This window comes from Sander lucioperca, chromosome 8 (genome assembly GCF_008315115.2).
Source record: "Sander lucioperca isolate FBNREF2018 chromosome 8, SLUC_FBN_1.2, whole genome shotgun sequence".
Lineage (NCBI taxonomy): Eukaryota > Metazoa > Chordata > Actinopteri > Perciformes > Percidae > Sander > Sander lucioperca.
Genome location: NC_050180.1, coordinates 33,604,029 through 33,607,435, shown reverse-complemented (window position 1 = coordinate 33,607,435; position 3,407 = coordinate 33,604,029).

Sequence of the window (3,407 nt, the reverse complement as noted above, 5' to 3'; positions counted from 1 at the left end):
TTAAAGTACTTATACCACTCTGTAAAAGTAAAAGTACTCCCATTTTAGAAACTGGAACCGATCCAAACAGTTCTGTCAATCAACTGTTTAACGGTCTAATCATTTCAGCTGGACTTGTAGACTGTTATATTGTCAGGTAGTTTAATGTATAATAAAACATTGTATATTATAAACTACATGTGTTTTGTGTGCAAAAATCTTAATTTGTAAAGAAACTAAAGCTGTCAGATGAATGTAGAGGAGTAAAAAGTACAATATTTCTCTCTGAAATGTAGCGGAGTAGAAGTAGAAAGTGGCATGAAAAGAAAAGACTTAAGTAAAGTACAAGTACCTCAATACAGTATTTGTGCTTAGGTACAGTACTTGAGTAAATGTACGTAGTTACATTTCACTACTGGGAAACATCTTGAGAAATCATGTTTCTGGATGACCTCAGGGCGCTTCCTCCACGCTCACACCCACCTCGGCGATGACAGCGTGGTCTGTGTCTGCAGGCCGGGGCCGGGGCCGCTTTGATGTGACCACAGAGAGGAAGCAGAGGTGAATTCTGGGAGATCCTGACATGTGCTAACTAAATGAGAGACATCTCCTGCTGATGTCATGGTCGGTCCTGCCCTGGTGGTTTTCCTCCTCCTCCTCCTCCTCCTCCTCCTCCTCCTCTTCCCAGCCCGGTTCGATGGCAGTCAAACTGGCAGTAGATTTCCTATAGGAATGAATGTTTCACAAGGGAGATGTGGTTTGGAGATGAACGGAGTGCAAGAGGTCGTCCAGGACGCCAAATTTACCCAGCATGCCTCACTGGTCTGATCACGTGCAACTCGCTGGCCAAAACCACCTCCTCTTCCCCGTACTTCCCAATCTTAGTTTAGTATACTCTACCGAGGGTCCAAAATATGAGAATTCTCAGCCTTTTGATTTATTGTAATTTATATGATTTTTTATGATTTTTATTGACTTTCAATTTGTTTTAATGTATTTATCTATTTGGCCTGTTAAGCACTTTGTGACTCTGTCATAAGTGCTATATAAATAAACTTTACTGACTGACTGACTGACTTACTTACTTTACATTTTTTGAATTTGTCTTCACGGCAGTTTAATAGAGCCCTGAAATGATTTCTTCTACACAAACTATATTTTCCATATGAACTGCCTATATAGCCAACCAATATTTTAATCATCATTTTAGTCATACAAGTTTAAAGGTGTAGTTTGTTTTTTCTTTTCCTATGTGCGTTTATTTTCTCCTTTGTCTTTCTTGTCTGGAGAAGACTCCATGCCATGTCACATTGAATGGATTCCATTAGTACATTTAGTTAAGTAAAGGATCTGAATATTTCTTCCACCACTGGATGTGAGATACAGGAGATATGACAGGAAGCAAGGGAGCAAAGAGGAAGGAGCGGGAGGGTGAGAGGAAGTACAGCGGGAGTGTGGACAGACCGAGTGTTTGGGCTCAGAGTTGGGGAGCGACAATTGTGTTCACACGCGTTTAAAACAAGGAAAACTTGGCTCCCACTGACTGAGCAAAAGTCCATCATTCTTTTGCAGCTGTGTGTGCCCACACGGGCCACAGAGTCTTTATCTGCATATTTTTAGCCATGCTAGTGACATCTGTCTTGCGATGGTGTTGTTGGTTTCTCAGTCAGTCCATCACTTTGGTCCAGACTGAAATTTGGTAAACATATTCATGGTTCCCAAGCCCAGTGACTTTGGTGTTCCCCTTGACTTTTCTCCCAGCGCCACCATGAGGTTTTGTTTGAAATTTCTCGACAACTATTGACATGGAATTTGATACAGATGTCCATGTTTCCCATCAGGATGAATTGTAATTGTAACTTTTATAATCCATCTCGTGCCATCATCAGACCATAATTTAATTTGTCAAATACGTGTCAAAAACCAAAATGGTGAACATGGTAAGCATGATACCTGTTAATCATCAGCATGTTTGATCTGCATCAACATTGTCATTGTGAGCATGTTAACATACTGATGTTAGACATTAGCTCAAAGCAACACTGTGGTTAAATAAAGCCTCACAGAGCCGCTAGCAGGGCTTTAGATTCTTAGTCTTGTTCATCTTACCAGGGCTTTTTTCATTTGCTTTAAAGGTGCCGTAGGTAGGATTGCGAAGATCCAGGACTTAGCCAAAAAATTTGAACATCGACAACTTCTCAGTCCCTCCCCCCTTTCCGCTAAAGCCCAAAACGGTTTCCTAAGCCCCTCATCTCATGTGTGTGCATGAGCAGTGATTGACACGCAGTTAGACACACCCCCTGGCCCTGATTGGTGCATCTGAACAGGGAGCGGTGGATTTTTGCAAATCGCACTACAGGCTGTAGGTGGTGCCAGAGGGAAATTACCTGCTTCATGTAGTTCTGCTCGAACATAGGGTCACTACGCACACGGTAGTAAACAGTTTGGACTATGTCGTTTTCTTCTGAATAGGTCCAATTCATGCAATGTCTCTTTAAAGTCCAGACGCTTCTGATAATATGATGATTCTGGGCTGAAATCACGAGTATTTCCTTATGGCTTAATCCAAATGCAAAGTATAATTTGATTAGGTCATCCACTGCGGACAGGATACACGGCAGCGTCTGTGGTGTGATAGATGATCCAACCTTGTAAAATGAAGCAAGGTGTTTCTTTCTCATACATTTGTGACTTTAATCTCAGAGAATATGTTTTTCTAGTAAATGTATGGTTTTAATCTAAGAATTTCAGAGTTTTTGTCTCTTAATATAACCCCCCTCCCCTCGCTCGTAATTATTTTGGATTTTCACCTACAATAGCCCAAATACGCCGTTGTCTGAACCACTTTGAAAATTATTTTTGAATTTTCTTTCTTGTGTAAACGCATTTTAAACAGCCTTAGTGTTCGAATCTACTTGTACTTCTTAGTTCTCTTCACATTATTTCTTTGGCACTGCCTCATTATATTAATTATCTCATATACTGTAAATACACTTTCTTAGGAGTCTTCCTCTGCTGCAAGTGGTCTACTTTCCACAAAAGTGGCTGCTGCTCTGAGGGCATCCTCTTCCTCTCTAAAGGCAGGCGTGGTCACGTCACCCCTCCCACAGTCTGTTCCCACGTGCTCCAGAGGGAATCCAACAGTGGCAGCATTAATAACATAACAGCCAGATAATTGCTTAAATATAAATACCAATTGCAATCTGCTGCCAACTCGGGTTGGTGTCACTTGTCATTTCACTGCATTTCCCTGCACACAGTCCAGAAGTGCCTGCTTTGATAGTCTGCTCAGTGTTCACCCTGACTCTCCCACACTCTCCCACCCACACACATCCACTGAAATGGGATCTGCCTAATGGTCTGGAATATCCCTGTTAGGGCTGATCATCACTCCAATTTTCTTTTCAAATGCCAAGTTTTGATAAAAC